General features: G+C 49.1%; 1 protein-coding gene across 1 annotated transcript in view; it reads left to right on the top strand.

Annotated features, from left to right (window-relative positions):
- Nucleotides 1-7,143: 7,143 nt before the first annotated feature.
- B4GALT4 (beta-1,4-galactosyltransferase 4) overlaps nucleotides 7,144-19,573 on the top strand; it is a 107,306-nt gene continuing 94,876 nt past the window's right edge. The window contains exon 1 of the mRNA XM_069760577.1: nucleotides 7,144-7,226. The gene's annotated coding sequence lies outside the window, so the exon portion shown is untranslated. The remainder of the gene's footprint in view (nucleotides 7,227-19,573) is intronic.

The raw sequence follows: 19,573 nt of genomic DNA, 5'->3' as shown, positions 1-19,573 counted from the left end.
TCTTTTTGGTGGCCTTCCTTGTCGAGGGATGTGCGTTCTTTTGTGCAGTCTTGTGAGGTTTGTGCTCGGGCTAAGCCTTGCTGTTCTCGGGCCAGTGGATTGTTGTCACCTTTGCCTATCCCGAAGAGGCCTTGGACGCACATTTCCATGGACTTTATTTCGGATCTCCCTGTCTCTCAAAAAATGTCCGTCATCTGGGTTGTGTGTGATCGCTTTTCTAAAATGGTTCATCTGGTACCCTTGCCTAAGTTACCTTCCTCCTCTGAGTTGGTCCCTCTGTTTTTTCAGAATGTGGTTCGTTTGCATGGGATTCCTGAGAACATCGTTTCTGACAGGGGATCCCAGTTTGTGTCTAGATTTTGGCGGACGTTCTGTGCTAAGATGGGCATTGATTTGTCCTTTTCGTCTGCATTCCATCCTCAGACGAATGGCCAGACTGAACGAACTAATCAGACCTTGGAAACTTATTTGAGGTGTTTTGTTTCTGCTGATCAGGATGACTGGGTTACCTTTTTGCCGCTGGCCGAGTTTGCCCTTAATAATCGGGCTAGTTCTGCTACCTTGGTTTCTCCTTTCTTTTGTAATTCGGGGTTTCATCCTCGTTTTTCCTCTGGTCAGGTGGAACCTTCTGATTGTCCTGGAGTGGACATGGTGGTGGATAGGTTGCATCGGATTTGGAGTCATGTGGTGGACAATTTGAAGTTGTCCCAGGAGAAGGCTCAGCAGTTTGCTAATCGCCGTCGCCGCGTGGGTCCTCGACTTCTTGTTGGGGACTTGGTGTGGTTGTCTTCTCGTTTTGTTCCTATGAAGGTCTCTTCTCCTAAGTTCAAGCCTCGGTTCATCGGTCCCTATAGGATCTTGGAAATTCTTAACCCGGTGTCGTTTCGTTTGGATCTCCCGGCATCGTTTGCTATTCATAATGTGTTCCATCGGTCGTTGTTGCGGAAGTATGAGGTACCTGTTGTTCCTTCGCTGGAGCCTCCTGCTCCGGTGCTGGTGGAGGGAGAATTGGAGTATGTTGTGGAGAAGATCTTGGATTCTCGTGTTTCCAGACGGAAACTCCAGTATTTGGTCAAGTGGAAGGGTTATGGTCAGGAGGATAATTCTTGGGTGGTTGCCTCGGATGTTCATGCTGATGATTTGGTTCGCGCTTTTCATAGGGCTCATCCTGGTCGCCCTGGTGGTTCTCGTGAGGGTTCGGTGACCCCTCCTCAAGGGGGGGGGGTACTGTTGTGAGTTCTGTTTTTGGGCTCCCTCTGGTGGTTACTGATGGTACTGGGTGACTTGTCTTTCCTGGGTCTCTGGGTTCCACCTGTTCCATCAGGATATGGGAGTTTCCTATTTAACCTGGCTTTGCTGGCATTTCCTCGCCGGTTATCAATGTATCCAGTGTGTCTTGTTACCTCTGCTCCCTGCTCCTAGAACCTTCTGGTCAAGCTAAGTTTGGATTTTCCTGTTTTGGTGTTTTGCTTTATTTGGTTTTTAGTCCAGCCTGCAGATATGTGATTCTTTGCTGCTGGTTGCTCTAGTGGGCTGAAATTGCTCCTCATGTACCATGAGTTGGCACATGAGTTCAAGTAATTTCAGGATGGTTTTTTTGAAGGGTTTTTCGCTGACCACGCAGTTCACTTTTGTATCCTCTGCTAACTAGCTTTAGCGGGCCTCATTTTGCTGAAACTGTTTTCATACTGCGTATGTGCTTTCCTCTCATTTCACCGTCATTATATGTGGGGGGCTGCTATTTCTGTGGGGTATTTCTCTGGAGGCAAGAGAGGTCTGTGTTTCTTCTAATAGGGGAAGTTAGATCTTCGGCTGGAGCGAGACGTCTAGGATAATCGTAGGCACGTTCCCCGGCTACTTTTATTTGTGTGTTAGGTTCAGGGTCGCGGTCAGCTCAGGTTCCATCGCCCTAGAGCTTGTTTGTATCTGTGCTTGTCCTTTAGTGATCCCCTGCCATTGGGATCATGACAGTGCTCTGGGGTCTGTATCTGTATAGGGAGTGTGCTCTGGGGTCTGTATCTGTATAGGCAGTGTTCTCTGGGGTCTGTATCTGTATAGGCAGTGTGCTCTGGGGTCTGTATCTGTATAGGGAGTGTGCTCTGGGGTCTGTATCTGTATAGGCAGTGTGCTCTGGGGTCTGTATCTGTATAGGGAGTGTGCTCTGGGGTCTGTATCTGTATAGGCAGTGTGCTCTGGGGTCTGTATCTGTATAGGGAGTGTGCTCTGGGGTCTGTATCTGTATAGGCAGTGTGCTCTGGGGTCTGTATCTATATAGGCAGTGTTCTCTGGGGTCTGTATCTGTATAGGGAGTGTTCTCTGGGGTCTGTATCTGTATAGGCAGTGTGCTCTGGGGTCTGTATCTGTATAGGCAGTGTGCTCTGGGGTCTGTATCTGTATAGGCAGTGTTCTCTGGGGTCTGTATCTGTATAGGCAGTGTTCTCTGGGGTCTGTATCTGTATAGGCAGTGTTCTCTGGGGTCTGTATCTGTATAGGCAGTGTTCTCTGGGGTCTGTATCTGTATAGGGAGTGTTCTCTGGGGTCTGTATCTGTATAGGGAGTGTTCTCTGGGGTCTGTATCTGTATAGGCAGTGTTCTCTGGGGTCTGTATCTGTATAGGGAGTGTTCTCTGGGGTCTGTATCTGTATAGGCAGTGTGCTCTGGGGTCTGTATCTGTATTGGCAGTGTGCTCTGGGGTCTGTATCTGTATAGGCAGTGTGCTCTGGGGTCTGTATCTGTATTGGCAGTGTGCTCTGGGGTCTGTATCTGTATTGGCAGTGTGCTCTGGGGTCTGTATCTGTATAGGCAGTGTTCTCTGGGGTCTGTATCTGTATAGGCAGTGTTCTCTGGGGTCTGTATCTGTATAGGCAGTGTTCTCTGGGGTCTGTATCTGTATAGGTAGTGTGCTCTGGGGTCTGTATCTGTATAGGCAGTGTTCTCTGGGGTCTGTATCTGTATAGGTAGTGTGCTCTGGGGTCTGTATCTGTATAGGGAGTGTTCTCTGGGGTCTGTATCTGTATAGGGAGTGTGCTCCGGGGTCTGTATCTGTATAGGCAGTGTGCTCTGGGGTCTGTATCTGTATAGGCAGTGTTCTCTGGGGTCTGTATCTGTATAGGCAGTGTGCTCTGGGGTCTGTATCTGTATAGGCAGTGTTCTCTGGGGTCTGTATCTGTATAGGCAGTGTTCTCTGGGGTCTGTATCTGTATAGGGAGTGTGCTCCGGGGTCTGTATCTGTATAGGCAGTGTTATCTGGGGTCTGTATCTGTATAGGCAGTGTTCTCTGGGGTCTGTATCTGTATAGGCAGTGTGCTCTGGGGTCTGTATCTGTATAGGCAGTGTTCTCTGGGGTCTGTATCTGTATAGGGAGTGTGCTCTGGGGTCTGTATCTGTATAGGCAGTGTTCTCTGGGGTCTGTATCTGTATAGGCAGTGTTCTCTGGGGTCTGTATCTGTATAGGCAGTGTGCTCTGGGGTCTGTATCTGTATAGGCAGTGTTCTCTGGGGTCTGTATCTGTATAGGGAGTGTGCTCTGGGGTCTGTATCTGTATAGGCAGTGTTCTCTGGGGTCTGTATCTGTATAGGCAGTGTTCTCTGGGGTCTGTATCTGTATAGGCAGTGTGCTCTGGGGTCTGTATCTGTATAGGCAGTGTTCTCTGGGGTCTGTATCTGTATAGGCAGTGTGCTCTGGGGTCTGTATCTGTATAGGCAGTGTGCTCTGGGGTCTGTATCTGTATAGGCAGTGTGCTCTGGGGTCTGTATCTGTATAGGCAGGTTTCTCTGGGGTCTGTATCTGTATAGGCAGGTTTCTCTGGGGTCTGTATCTGTATAGGCAGTGTTCTCTGGGGTCTGTATCTGTATAGGCAGTGTGCTCTGGGGTCTGTATCTGTATAGGCAGTGTTCTCTGGGGTCTGTATCTGTATAGGCAGTGTTCTCTGGGGTCTGTATCTGTATAGGCAGTGTTCTCTGGGGTCTGTATCTGTATAGGCAGTGTTCTCTGGGGTCTGTATCTGTATAGGCAGTGTTCTCTGGGGTCTGTATCTGTATAGGCAGTGTTCTCTGGGGTCTGTATCTGTATAGGCAGTGTTCTCTGGGGTCTGTATCTGTATAGGCAGTGTTCTCTAGGGTCTGTATCTGTATAGGCAGTGTTCTCTGGGGCCTGTATCTGTATAGGCAGTGTTCTCTGGGGTCTGTATCTGTATAGGCAGTGTGCTCTGGGGTCTGTATCTGTATAGGCAGTGTGCTCTGGGGTCTGTATCTGTATAGGCAGTGTTCTCTGGGGTCTGTATCTGTATAGGCAGTGTGCTCTGGGGTCTGTATCTGTATTGGCAGTGTACTCTGGGGTCTGTATCTGTATAGGCAGTGTGCTCTGGGGTCTGTATCTGTATAGGCAGTGTTCTCTGGGGTCTGTATCTGTATAGGCAGTGTGCTCTGGGGTCTGTATCTGTATAGGCAGTGTTCTCTGGGGTCTGTATCTGTATAGGCAGTGTTCTCTGGGGTCTGTATCTGTATAGGCAGTGTGCTCTGGGGTCTGTATCTGTATTGGCAGTGTACTCTGGGGTCTGTATCTGTATAGGCAGTGTGCTCTGGGGTCTGTATCTGTATAGGCAGTGTTCTCTGGGGTCTGTATCTGTATAGGCAGTGTGCTCTGGGGTCTGTATCTGTATAGGCAGTGTTCTCTGGGGTCTGTATCTGTATAGGCAGTGTTCTCTGGGGTCTGTATCTGTATAGGGAGTGTGCTCTGGGGTCTGTATCTGTATAGGCAGTGTGCTCTGGGGTCTGTATCTGTATAGGGAGTGTTCTCTGAGGTCTGTATCTGTATAGGCAGTGTTCTCTGGGGTCTGTATCTGTATAGGCAGTGTGCTCTGGGGTCTGTATCTGTATTGGCAGTGTTCTCTGAGGTCTGTATCTGTATAGGCAGTGTTCTCTGGGGTCTGTATCTGTATAGGCAGTGTTCTCTGAGGTCTGTATCTGTATAGGCAGTGTGCTCTGGGGTCTGTATCTGTATAGGCAGGTTTCTCTGGGGTCTGTATCTGTATAGGGAGTGTTCTCTGAGGTCTGTATCTGTATAGGCAGTGTTCTCTGGGGTCTGTATCTGTATAGGCAGTGTGCTCTGGGGTCTGTATCTGTATAGGCAGTGTTCTCTGGGGTCTGTATCTGTATAGGCAGTGTTCTCTGGGGTCTGTATCTGTATAGGCAGTGTTCTCTGGGGTCTGTATCTGTATAGGCAGTGTTCTCTGGGGTCTGTATCTGTATAGGCAGTGTTCTCTGGGGTCTGTATCTGTATAGGCAGTGTTCTCTGGGGTCTGTATCTGTATAGGCAGTGTTCTCTGGGGTCTGTATCTGTATAGGCAGTGTTCTCTGGGGTCTGTATCTGTATAGGCAGTGTTCTCTGGGGTCTGTATCTGTATAGGCAGTGTGCTCTGGGGTCTGTATCTGTATAGGCAGTGTTCTCTGGGGTCTGTATCTGTATTGGCAGTGTTCTCTGGGGTCTGTATCTGTATAGGCAGTGTTCTCTGGGGTCTGTATCTGTATTGGCAGTGTTCTCTGGGGTCTGTATCTGTATAGGGAGTGTTCTCTGGGGTCTGTATCTGTATAGGCAGTGTTCTCTGGGGTCTGTATCTGTATAGGCAGTGTGCTCTGGGGTCTGTATCTGTATAGGCAGTGTTCTCTGGGGTCTGTATCTGTATAGGGAGTGTGCTCTGGGGTCTGTATCTGTATAGGCAGTGTGCTCTGGGGTCTGTATCTGTATAGGGAGTGTGCTCTGGGGTCTGTATCTGTATTGGCAGTGTGCTCTGGGGTCTGTATCTGTATTGGCAGTGTTCTCTGGGGTCTGTATCTGTATAGGGAGTGTGCTCTGGGGTCTGTATCTGTATAGGCAGTGTGCTCTGGGGTCTGTATCTGTATAGGGAGTGTGCTCTGGGGTCTGTATCTGTATTGGCAGTGTGCTCTGGGGTCTGTATCTGTATAGGCAGTGTTCTCTGGGGTCTGTATCTGTATTGGCAGTGTGCTCTGGGGTCTGTATCTGTATAGGGAGTGTGCTCTGGGGTCTGTATCTGTATAGGCAGTGTTCTCTGGGGTCTGTATCTGTATAGGGAGTGTGCTCTGGGGTCTGTATCTGTATAGGCAGTGTGCTCTGGGGTCTGTATCTGTATAGGGAGTGTGCTCTGGGGTCTGTATCTGTATAGGCAGTGTGCTCTGGGGTCTGTATCTGTATACGCAGTGTGCTCTGGGGTCTGTATCTGTATAGGCAGTGTGCTCTGGGGTCTGTATCTGTATAGGCAGTGTTCTCTGGGATCTGTATCTGTATAGGCAGTGTGCTCTGGGGTCTGTATCTGTATAGGCAGTGTTCTCTGGGGTCTGTATCTGTATAGGCAGTGTTCTCTGGGATCTGTATCTGTATAGGCAGTGTGCTCTGGGGTCTGTATCTGTATAGGCAGTGTTCTCTGGGGTCTGTATCTGTATTGGCAGTGTTCTCTGGGATCTGTATCTGTATAGGCAGTGTGCTCTGGGGTCTGTATCTGTATAGGCAGTGTTCTCTGGGGTCTGTATCTGTATAGGCAGTGTGCTCTGGGGTCTGTATCTGTATAGTCTGTTTTGGGGGTCTGTATGTGTATATAGGGAGAATTTTTGGGAAATGTATGTATATAGGGGTCTACTCTAGGGTCTGTATTTGTATAGGGGGTCTGCATTAGTTTAGGGGGGGGGGGGTCCTGGGTCAATATTGATTTCTGGAGTGTGACCTCAGGGGTGCTACTACTTTTACAGGGTCCGGAGTTTCTATTTGTTGGGGGTCTGAGAGGCTTTTAACTATTTAGTATATCTAGTATAGTAAGGGCTAAATCAATGCATATTAATGGGGGACACACCAGGGGGGATTTGCACTTTGTGAGCTTCTCAACTATTGCAAAGCAAACCCGTCTACAGCAGAGGAAGCAGCGCAGGAGCCGCTCGGGAGAGGAGAGGGGGTAACAAATACGCCCCCTATCAGCGTCTATAGGAGCCACAGCGAAGTAAACCCCGCGGGGTCACTCCAGCTCCACACTGAGGGCAACATCCCCGAATCATAGGGTCAGCGTTACTGTGCCCGAAACCAACATGGCGCCGGCAGCGCTTCCTACTTCCGGCCATCTGCAGGATACAGCTGGGCGATCTGTCCTCGATTCCTTCAGACTCTATGGTGTATAACGGAACAGGAGTGATGGAGACGTCCTGAGTTTCCAAGGCAGACAGGTGAGAAACCAAGACTGCACCCGCACTGCAGCGCGCCCCCTGCGGGTCATGTCTGTACCTGCACACTGCTTGGGTCTAATCATCGATACTTCCCCTATACTAGATGGTGGCCCGATTCTAACGCATCGGGTATTCTAGAATATGTATGTCCATGTAGTATATTCCCCGGCCACGTAGAATATTGCCCAGCCACGTAGTATATTGCCCAGTCACGTAGTATATTCCCCGGCCACGTAGTATATTGCCCAGTCACGTAGTATATTGCCCAGCCACGTAGTATATTCCCCAGCCACGTAGTATATTGCCCAGCCACGTAGTATATTGCCCAGCCACGTAGTATATTGCCCAGCCACGTAGTATATTCCCCAGCCACGTAGTATATTCCCCGGCCACGTAGTATATTGCCCAGCCACGTAGTATATTCCCCGGCCACGTAGAATATTGCCCAGTCACGTAATATATTGCCCTGTGACGTAGTATATTGCCCAGCCACGTAGTATATTGCCCAGCCACGTAGTATATTGCCCAGCCACGTAATATATTGCCCTGTGACGTAGTATATTGCCCAGCCACGTAGTATATTGCCCAGCCACGTAATATATTGCCCTGTGACGTAGTATATTGCCCAGCCACGTAGTATATTCCCCAGCCACGTAGTATATTCCCCGGCCACGTAGTATATTGCCCAGCCACGTAGTATATTGCCCAGCCACGTAGTATATTCCCCAGCCACGTAGTATATTCCCCGGCCACGTAGTATATTGCCCAGCCACGTAGTATATTGCCCAGCCACGTAGTATATTCCCCGGCCACGTAGTATATTGCCCAGCCACTTAGAATATTGCCCAGTCACGTAGTATATTGCCCAGCCACGTAATATATTGCCCAGCCACGTAGTATATTGCCCAGCCACGTAGTATATTGCCCAACCACGTAGTATATTGCCCAGCCACGTAATATATTGCCCTGTGACGTAGTATATTGCCCAGCCACGTAGTATATTGCCCAGCCACGTAGTATATTGCCCAGCCACGTAATATATTGCCCTGTGACGTAGTATATTGCCCAGCCACGTAGTATATTGCCCAGCCACGTAATATATTGCACAGCCCACGTAGTATATTGCCCAGCCACGTAGTATATTGCCCAGCCACGTAGTATATTGCCCGGCCACGTAGTATATTGCCCGGCCACGTGGTATATTGCCTGGCCACGTGGTATATTGCCCAGCCACGTGGTATATTGCCCGGCCACGTGGTATATTGCCCAGCCACGTAGTATATTGCCCGGCCACGTGGTATATTGCCCGGCCACGTGGTATATTGCCTGGCCACGTGGTATATTGCCCGGCCACGTGGTATATTGCCCGGCCACGTGGTATATTGCCCGGCCACGTAGTATATTGCCCGGCCACGTGGTATATTGCCCGGCCACGTGGTATATTGCCTGGCCACGTGGTATATTGCCCGGCCACGTGGTATATTGCCCGGCCACGTGGTATATTGCCTGGCCACGTGGTATATTGCCTGGCCACGTGGTATATTGCCCGGCCACGTGGTATATTGCCCGGCCACGTGGTATATTGCCCGGCCACGTGGTATATTGCCCGGCCACGTGGTATATTGCCCAGCCACATAGTATATTGCCCAGCCACATAGTATGCACCATATCCCTGTTAAAAAAAGAATTAAAATAAAAAATAGTTACATATTCACCTCCTGGAGCCTCCGGATCGAAGCGGCCGGTTCCCGATGCTTGTCGCGCACTCCGGTCTGAAGATTGCATTGCGGTCTTGCGAGATGATGACGTAGCGGTCTTGCGAGACTGTACGTCATCATCTCGCGAGACCGCAATGCATGCAGCGGTTACTGGGGCGTCGCGAGGAGCATCGGTAACCGGCCGGTTCAATCCGGAGGCTCCAGGAGGTGAGTATGTAACTATCTTTTATTTTATTTATTATTTTTAACATTAGATATTTTTACTATTCATGGTGCATAGGCCGCATCAATGGTAAAAAGTTGGTCACACAGGGTTAATAGCAGCGGTAACAGAGTGTGTTACACCGCGGTCAACGCTGCCATTAACCCTGTGTGAGCGCTGACTGGAGGGGAGTATGCGGGGGGCGCCAGGCACTGACTGCAGGGAGCAAGGAGCGGCCATTTTCTTCGGGACTGTGCCCGTCGCTGATTGGTCGTGGCTGTTTTGCCGCGACCAATCAGCGACATGGATTTCCATAACTGACAGAGGCCGCGACCAATGAATATTCGTGACAGACAGAAGGACAGACGGAAGTCTCCTATATCTGTACTGTACGGCCGGCACTGATGCCCGGATTATAGATACTTCTCCTATATCTGTACTGTACGGCCGGCACTGATCCCCGGATTATAGACACTTCTCCTATATCTGTACTGTACGGCCGGCACTGATCTCCGGATTATAGACACTTCTCCTATATCTGTACTGTACGGCCGGCACTGATCCCCGGATTATAGACACTTCTCCTATATCTGTACTGTACGGCCGGCACTGATCTCCGGATTATAGACACTTCTCCTATATCTGTACTGTACGGCCGGCACTGATCTCCGGATTATAGACACTTCTCCTATATCTGTACTGTACGGCCGGCACTGATCTCCGGATTATAGATACTTCTCCTATATCTGTACTGTACGGCCGGCACTGATCTCCGGATTATAGACACTTCTCCTATATCTGTACTGTACGGCCGGCACTGATCCCCGGATTATAGACACTTCTCCTATATCTGTACTGTACGGCCGGCACTGATCCCCGGATTATAGATACTTCTCCTATATCTGTACTGTACGGCCGGCACTGATCCCCGGATTATAGACTCTTCTCCTATATCTGTACGGCCGGCACTGATCTCCGGATTATAGACACTTCTCCTATATCTGTACTGTACGGCCGGCACTGATCTCCGGATTATAGACACTTCTCCTATATCTGTACTGTACGGCCGGCACTGATCTCCGGATTATAGATACTTCTCCTATATCTGTACTGTACGGCCGGCACTGATCCCCGGATTATAGACTCTTCTCCTATATCTGTACGGCCGGCACTGATCTCCGGATTATAGACACTTCTCCTATATCTGTACTGTGCGGCCGGCACTGATCTCCGGATTATAGACACTTCTCCTATATCTGTACTGTACGGCCGGCACTGATCTCCGGATTATAGACACTTCTCCTATATCTGTACTGTACGGCCGGCACTGATCTCCGGATTATAGACACTTCTCCTATATCTGTACTGTACGGCCGGCACTGATCCCCGGATTATAGACACTTCTCCTATATCTGTACTGTACGGCCGGCACTGATCTCCGGATTATAGATACTTCTCCTATATCTGTACTGTACGGCCGGCACTGATCCCCGGATTATAGACTCTTCTCCTATATCTGTACGGCCGGCACTGATCTCCGGATTATAGACACTTCTCCTATATCTGTACTGTACGGCCGGCACTGATCTCCGGATTATAGACACTTCTCCTATATCTGTACTGTACGGCCGGCACTGATCTCCGGATTATAGACACTTCTCCTATATCTGTACTGTACGGCCGGCACTGATCCCCGGATTATAGATACTTCTCCTATATCTGTACTGTACGGCCGGCACTGATCTCCGGATTATAGACACTTCTCCTATATCTGTACTGTACGGCCGGCACTGATCCCCGGATTATAGACACTTCTCCTATATCTGTACTGTACGGCCGGCACTGATCTCCGGATTATAGACACTTCTCCTATATCTGTACTGTACGGCCGGCACTGATCCCCGGATTATAGACACTTCTCCTATATCTGTACTGTACGGCCGGCACTGATCCCCGGATTATAGACACTTCTCCTATATCTGTACTGTACGGCCGGCACTGATCTCCGGATTATAGACACTTCTCCTATATCTGTACTGTACGGCCGGCACTGATCTCCGGATTATAGATACTTCTCCTATATCTGTACTGTACGGCCGGCACTGATCTCCGGATTATAGACACTTCTCCTATATCTGTACTGTACGGCCGGCACTGATCCCCGGATTATAGACACTTCTCCTATATCTGTACTGTACGGCCGGCACTGATCTCCGGATTATAGACACTTCTCCTATATCTGTACTGTACGGCCGGCACTGATCCCCGGATTATAGACACTTCTCCTATATCTGTACTGTACGGCCGGCACTGATCCCCGGATTATAGACACTTCTCCTATATCTGTACTGTACGGCCGGCACTGATCCCCGGATTATAGACACTTCTCCTATATCTGTACTGTACGGCCGGCACTGATCCCCGGATTATAGACACTTCTCCTATATCTGTACTGTACGGCCGGCACTGATCCCCGGATTATAGACACTTCTCCTATATCTGTACTGTACGGCCGGCACTGATCTCCGGATTATAGACACTTCTCCTATATCTGTACTGTACGGCCGGCACTGATCTCCGGATTATAGACACTTCTCCTATATCTGTACTGTACGGCCGGCACTGATCCCCGGATTATAGACACTTCTCCTATATCTGTACTGTACGGCCGGCACTGATCCCCGGATTATAGACACTTCTCCTATATCTGTACTGTACGGCCGGCACTGATCCCCGGATTATAGACACTTCTCCTATATCTGTACTGTACGGCCGGCACTGATCCCCGGATTATAGACACTTCTCCTATATCTGTACTGTACGGCCGGCACTGATCTCCGGATTATAGATACTTCTCCTATATCTGTACTGTACGGCCGGCACTGATCCCCGGATTATAGATACTTCTCCTATATCTGTACTGTACGGCCGGCACTGATCTCCGGATTATAGATACTTCTCCTATATCTGTACTGTACGGCCGGCACTGATCCCCGGATTATAGACACTTCTCCTATATCTGTACTGTGCGGCCGGCACTGATCCCCGGATTATAGATACTTCTCCTATATCTGTACTGTACGGCCGGCACTGATCCCCGGATTATAGATACTTCTCCTATATCTGTACTGTACGGCCGGCACTGATCTCCGGATTATAGATACTTCTCCTATATCTGTACTGTACGGCCGGCACTGATCTCCGGATTATAGACACTTCTCCTATATCTGTACTGTACGGCCGACACTGATCCCCGGATTATAGATACTTCTCCTATATCTGTACTGTACGGCCGGCACTGATCCCCGGATTATAGACACTTCTCCTATATCTGTACTGTACGGCCGGCACTGATCTCCGGATTATAGACACTTCTCCTATATCTGTACTGTACGGCCGGCAGTGATCCCCGGATTATAGACACTTCTCCTATATCTGTACTGTACGGCCGGCACCGATCTCCGGATTATAGACACTTCTCCTATATCTGTACTGTACGGCCGGCACCGATCTCCGGATTATAGACACTTCTCCTATATCTGTACTGTACGGCCGGCACTGATCTCCGGATTATAGACACTTCTCCTATATCTGTACTGTACGGCCGGCACCGATCCCCGGATTATAGACACTTCTCCTATATCTGTACTGTACGGCCGGCACTGATCCCCGGATTATAGACACTTCTCCTATATCTGTACTGTACGGCCGGCACTGATCCCCGGATTATAGACACTTCTCCTATATCTGTACTGTACGGCCGGCACTGATCTCCGGATTATAGACACTTCTCCTATATCTGTACTGTACGGCCGGCACTGATCCCCGGATTATAGATACTTCTCCTATATCTGTACTGTACGGCCGGCACTGATCCCCGAATTATAGACACTTCTCCTATATCTGTACTGTACGGCCGGCACTGATCCCCGGATTATAGATACTTCTCCTATATCTGTACTGTACGGCCGGCACTGATCCCCGGATTATAGACACTTCTCCTATATCTGTACTGTACGGCCGGCACTGATCCCCGGATTATAGATACTTCTCCTATATCTGTACTGTACGGCCGGCACTGATCCCCGGATTATAGACACTTCTCCTATATCTGTACTGTACGGCCGGCACTGATCCCCGGATTATAGACTCTTCTCCTATATCTGTACTGTACGGCCGGCACTGATCCCCGGATTATAGACACTTCTCCTATATCTGTACTGTACGGCCGGCACTGATCTCCGGATTATAGATACTTCTCCTATATCTGTACTGTACGGCCGGCACTGATCCCCGGATTATAGACACTTCTCCTATATCTGTACTGTACGGCCGGCACTGATCTCCGGATTATAGATACTTCTCCTATATCTGTACTGTACGGCCGGCACTGATCCCCGGATTATAGATACTTCTCCTATATCTGTACTGTACGGCCGGCACTGATCTCCGGATTATAGACACTTCTCCTATATCTGTACTGTACGGCCGGCACTGATCCCCGGATTATAGACACTTCTCCTATATCTGTACTGTACGGCCGGCACTGATCCCCGGATTATAGATACTTCTCCTATATCTGTACTGTACGGCCGGCACTGATCCCCGGATTATAGACACTTCTCCTATATCTGTACTGTACGGCCGGCACTGATCCCCGGATTATAGACACTTCTCCTATATCTGTACTGTACGGCCGGCACTGATCTCCGGATTATAGATACTTCTCCTATATCTGTACTGTACGGCCGGCACTGATCCCCGGATTATAGATACTTCTCCTATATCTGTACTGTACGGCCGGCACCGATCCCCGGATTATAGACACTTCTCCTATATCTGTACTGTACGGCCGGCACTGATCTCCGGATTATAGACACTTCTCCTATATCTGTACTGTACGGCCGACACTGATCCCCGGATTATAGACACTTCTCCTATATCTGTACTGTACGGCCGGCACTGATCTCCGGATTATAGACACTTCTCCTATATCTGTACTGTACGGCCGGCACCGATCTCCGGATTATAGACACTTCTCCTATATCTGTACTGTACGGCCGGCACTGATCCCCGGATTATAGACACTTCTCCTATATCTGTACTGTACGGCCGGCACTGATCTCCGGATTATAGACACTTCTCCTATATCTGTACTGTACGGCCGACACTGATCCCCGGATTATAGACACTTCTCCTATATCTGTACTGTACGGCCGGCACTGATCCCCGGATTATAGACACTTCTCCTATATCTGTACTGTACGGCCGGCACTGATCCCCGGATTATAGATACTTCTTCTATATCTGTACTGTACGGCCGGCACTGATCCCCGGATTATAGACACTTCTCCTATATCTGTACTGTACGGCCGGCACTGATCTCCGGATTATAGACACTTCTCCTATATCTGTACTGTGCGGCCGGCACTGATCCCCGGATTATAGACACTTCTCCTATATCTGTACTGTACGGCCGGCACTGATCCCCGGATTATAGATACTTCTTCTATATCTGTACTGTACGGCCGGCACTGATCCCCGGATTATAGACACTTCTCCTATATCTGTACTGTACGGCCGACACTGATCCCCGGATTATAGACACTTCTCCTATATCTGTACTGTACGGCCGGCACTGATCCCCGGATTATAGACACTTCTCCTATATCTGTACTGTACGGCCGGCACTGATCCCCGGATTATAGATACTTCTTCTATATCTGTACTGTACGGCCGGCACTGATCCCCGGATTATAGACACTTCTCCTATATCTGTACTGTACGGCCGGCACTGATCCCCGGATTATAGACACTTCTCCTATATCTGTACTGTACGGCCGGCACTGATCCCCGGATTATAGACACTTCTCCTATATCTGTACTGTACGGCCGGCACTGATCCCCGGATTATAGACACTTCTCCTATATCTGTACTGTACGGCCGGCACCGATCCCCGGATTATAGACACTTCTCCTATATCTGTACTGTACGGCCGGCACCGATCCCCGGATTATAGACACTTCTCCTATATCTGTACTGTACGGCCGGCACCGATCTCCGGATTATAGACACTTCTCCTATATCTGTACTGTACGGCCGGCACTGATCTCCGGATTATAGACACTTCTCCTATATCTGTACTGTACGGCCGGCACTGATCTCCGGATTATAGACACTTCTCCTATATCTGTACTGTACGGCCGGCACTGATCCCCGGATTATAGACACTTCTCCTATATCTGTACTGTACGGCCGGCACCGATCCCCGGATTATAGACACTTCTCCTATATCTGTACTGTACGGCCGGCACCGATCTCCGGATTATAGACACTTCTCCTATATCTGTACTGTACGGCCGGCACTGATCCCCGGATTATAGACACTTCTCCTATATCTGTACTGTACGGCCGGCACTGATCTCCGGATTATAGACACTTCTCCTATATCTGTACTGTACGGCCGGCACTGATCCCCGGATTATAGATACTTCTCCTATATCTGTACTGTACGGCCGGCACTGATCCCCGGATTATAGACACTTCTCCTATATCTGTACTGTACGGCCGGCACTGATCCCCGGATTATAGATACTTCTCCTATATCTGTACTGTACGGCCGGCACTGATCTCCGGATTATAGACACTTCTCCTATATCTGTACTGTACGGCCGGCACTGATCCCTGGATTATAGATACTTCTCCTATATCTGTACTGTACGGCCGGCACCGATCCCCGGATTATAGACACTTCTCCTATATCTGTACTGTACGGCCGGCACCGATCCCCGGATTATAGACACTTCTCCTATATCTGTACTGTACGGCCGGCACTGATCCCCGGATTATAGACCCTTCTCCTATATCTGTACTGTACGGCCGGCACTGATCTCCGGATTATAGACACTTCTCCTATATCTGTACTGTACGGCCGGCACTGATCTCCGGATTATAGACACTTCTCCTATATCTGTACTGTACGGCCGGCACTGATCCCCGGATTATAGACACTTCTCCTATATCTGTACTGTACGGCCGGCACTGATCCCCGGATTATAGACACTTCTCCTATATCTGTACTGTACGGCCGGCACTGATCCCCGGATTATAGACTCTTCTCCTATATCTGTACTGTACGGCCGGCACTGATCCCCGGATTATAGACACTTCTCCTATATCTGTACTGTACGGCCGGCACTGATCTCCGGATTATAGATACTTCTCCTATATCTGTACTGTACGGCCGGCACTGATCTCCGGATTATAGACACTTCTCCTATATCTGTACTGTACGGCCGGCACTGATCTCCGGATTATAGACACTTCTCCTATATCTGTACTGTATGGCCGGCACTGATCCCCGGATTATAGACACTTCTCCTATATCTGTACTGTACGGCCGGCACTGATCTCCGGATTATAGACACTTCTCCTATATCTGTACTGTACGGCCGGCACTGATCCCCGGATTATAGATACTTCTCCTATATCTGTACTGTACGGCCGGCACTGATCTCCGGATTATAGACACTTCTCCTATATCTGTACTGTACGGCCGGCACTGATCCCCGGATTATAGATACTTCTCCTATATCTGTACTGTACGGCCGGCACTGATCCCCGGATTATAGACACTTCTCCTATATCTGTACTGTACGGCCGGCACCGATCCCCGGATTATAGATACTTCTCCTATATCTGTACTGTACGGCCGGCACTGATCCCCGGATTATAGACACTTCTCCTATATCTGTACTGTACGGCCGGCACCGATCTCCGGATTATAGACACTTCTCCTATATCTGTACTGTACGGCCGGCACTGATCCCCGGATTATAGACACTTCTCCTATATCTGTACTGTACGGCCGGCACTGATCTCCGGATTATAGACACTTCTCCTATATCTGTACTGTACGGCCGGCACTGATCCCCGGATTATAGACACTTCTCCTATATCTGTACTGTACGGCCGGCACTGATCTCCGGATTATAGACACTTCTCCTATATCTGTACTGTACGGCCGGCACTGATCCCCGGATTATAGATACTTCTCCTATATCTGTACTGTACGGCCGGCACCGATCTCCGGATTATAGACACTTCTCCTATATCTGTACTGTGCGGCCGGCACCGATCCCCGGATTATAGACACTTCTCCTATATCTGTACTGTACGGCCGGCACTGATCCCCGGATTATAGACACTTCTCCTATATCTGTACTGTACGGCCGGCACCGATCCCCGGATTATAGATACTTCTCCTATATCTGTACTGTACGGCCGGCACTGATCTCCGGATTATAGATACTTCTCCTATATCTGTACTGTACGGCCGGCACTGATCCCCGGATTATAGATACTTCTCCTATATCTGTACTGTACGGCCGGCACCGATCCCCGGATTATAGATACTTCTCCTATATCTGTACTGTACGGCCGGCACTGATCTCCGGATTATAGATACTTCTCCTATATCTGTACTGTACGGCCGGCACTGATCTCCGGATTATAGACACTTCTCCTATATCTGTACTGTACGGCCGGCACTGATCTCCGGATTATAGACACTTCTCCTATATCTGTACTGTACGGCCGGCACTGATCTCCGGATTATAGACACTTCTCCTATATCTGTACTGTACGGCCGGCACTGATCTCCGGATTATAGACACTTCTCCTATATCTGTACTGTACGGCCGGCACTGATCCCCGGATTATAGACACTTCTCCTATATCTGTACTGTACGGCCGGCACTGATCCCCGGATTATAGATACTTCTCCTATATCTGTACTGTACGGCCGGCACTGATCCCCGGATTATAGACACTTCTCCTATATCTGTACTGTACGGCCGGCACTGATCCCCGGATTATAGACACTTCTCCTATATCTGTACTGTACGGCCGGCACTGATCTCCGGATTATAGACACTTCTTCTATATCTGTACTGTACGGCCGGCACTGATCTCCGGATTATAGACACTTCTCCTATATCTGTACTGTACGGCCGGCACTGATCTCCGGATTATAGACACTTCTCCTATATCTGTACTGTACGGCCGGCACTGATCTCCGGATTATAGACACTTCTCCTATATCTGTACTGTACGGCCGGCACTGATCCCCGGATTATAGACACTTCTCCTAGATCTGTACTGTACGGCCGGCACTGATCCCCGGATTATAGACACTTCTCCTAGATCTGTACTGTACGGCCGGCACCGATCCCCGGATTATAGATACTTCTCCTATATCTGTACTGTACGGCCGGCACTGATATCCGGATTATAGACACTTCTCCTATATCTGTACTGTGCGGCCGGCACTGATCTCCGGATTATAGATACTTCTCCTATATCTGTACTGTGCGGCCGGCACTGATCCCCGGATTATAGACACTTCTCCTATATCTGTACTGTACGGCCGGCACTGATCCCCGGATTATAGACACTTCTCCTATATCTGTACTGTACGGCCGGCACTGATCCCCGGATTATAGACACTTCTCCTATATCTGTACTGTGCGGCCGGCACCGATCTCCGGATTATAGATACTTCTCCTATATCTGTACTGTACGGCCGGCACTGATCCCCGGATTATAGACACTTCTCCTATATCTGTACTGTACGGCCGGCACTGATCCCCGGATTATAGACACTTCTCCTATATCTGTACTGTACGGCCGGCACTGATCTCCGGATTATAGACACTTCTCCTATATCTGTACTGTACGGCCGGCACTGATCCCCGGATTATAGATTTTTCTCCTATATCTGTACTATGGGGAATAGCAATTCTAAAAGTCAGTATTGACCCTTTAATGAGTCTTACTGCATTACTTATGATAAGCCTAACCACAATGTGTGTTTGCGGACACGTGTTTTAGGGTGTTGCACATCATCAGTGCAAAGTAAGAAATCCTATTTGTCTTTTTGACAGGCCTCTTACTGGGATTTCAGGGGTAGCGTTTCTCCTTGTGGAAAGCGACATGTCTGTGTAAGGAGATTTCTCGGCCATGCGATGCTCTTCTGGGCGATTTATATCTGCAAATCGTGTCTTCAGAGTGGAAGAGGAATTGAACTTTAGTTGCACCTATTGGAAGTAGCGATCCTAAAAGTCATTATCGAACCTTTAACGAGTCTTACCACATTACTTAGGATAAAAGACAAACCACAATCTCTAATAATAATTTTTATTTCTGTAGTGCCAACATATTCTGCATCAGTTTAAGGAAACTTGTATAGACGATAAACACATTTCAGAATAACACAACTCAGATACCAAGAGGAGCGCGCGTCCTGCTGCTCACAAGGAAATAGGGGAGACACGAAAGGTAAAAGGTAAAATGCTTGTAGGGTCCAGCCATTAATCTAGTAAATAAGGTATTCATATAATGCTTCATGAACCGGTCACCAGCCAGT

This window comes from Ranitomeya imitator, chromosome 3 (genome assembly GCF_032444005.1).
Source record: "Ranitomeya imitator isolate aRanImi1 chromosome 3, aRanImi1.pri, whole genome shotgun sequence".
Classification (NCBI taxonomy): Eukaryota; Metazoa; Chordata; class Amphibia; order Anura; family Dendrobatidae; genus Ranitomeya; species Ranitomeya imitator.
Note: the sequence above shows the minus strand (reverse complement) of the source record. Positions and strands in the feature narration are given on the sequence as shown.